The sequence below is a fragment of the Arachis ipaensis genome, chromosome B09 (assembly GCF_000816755.2).
Source record: "Arachis ipaensis cultivar K30076 chromosome B09, Araip1.1, whole genome shotgun sequence".
NCBI lineage: Eukaryota > Viridiplantae > Streptophyta > Magnoliopsida > Fabales > Fabaceae > Arachis > Arachis ipaensis.
Window position 1 is genome coordinate 18,712,560 of NC_029793.2, and position 930 is coordinate 18,713,489.

The following is a 930-nucleotide window of genomic DNA, read 5'->3' on the forward strand; positions in this document are numbered from 1 at the left end:
AAGTTTTTTATTTTTTCATTTACAATTTTTTTATCCATCTATTTTCTGTTTTGTTATTTTTTTTTATAATTATTTATTTTTCGACGCATCTTATATATTTTATAATACAAAAACTAAATAATTTTCGAGTTGTGCCTACTCTTTTTTAAAAAAGTTGTATTTGCTTCTTAAACTAAGATATTAATACAAGCTTAATTCGACATTCTATCAAAATTATCAAAAATAAAGTGAAACAATTACATATAACAAAGAACACCAAATCTCACAAATTCGTGGCAACCTTAGAAAACTGTTGCGTTTCTCCCAATCTCAATAACAAATGTCCATACCCAACTCAATCAGTTAACTTCGACATGCGAAGAAAAAATATGAATTATTACACCATAACAAAGACCTTTATTATAAGGTAAAAAATCGGGTACCAAAATGAGTCTTATTTCAAAAATCAGTTGCAGCCTATGTTATTGAAATTAGACGAATGGCAGTGTAGGTGTTGTTCAATGCATACATACATATACACATGCAATCTTTACCCAAAACGAATTGACTATTTCGAAGTGTAACTATTAAAACGTGTTCAGTGACTATGGCAATATAATATAATGATAAAAAATGTTTGCTAAGAAAAAAAATCTTCTATTTAATATTTATTAATTTATTAATTTTAGTAATAATTAATAAATATTAAATAAAATAAATTTTGACTATTTTTTATTTCCCTAGTATTACTGTATATCAGGTCTATCTCGTATATACAAACATCAAGCTAAGTATTGTTTCATTCCCAAATCGTTACAACTTACAAGGACAATGATTATTTCAAAGTTTAACTAGTAAAGATGTTCAATGACTATAATTTGGCGATATAATCAGGTCTATCTTATAAATACAACAGCAAGTATTGTTCATTTCCAAATCTTGTTACAAGGA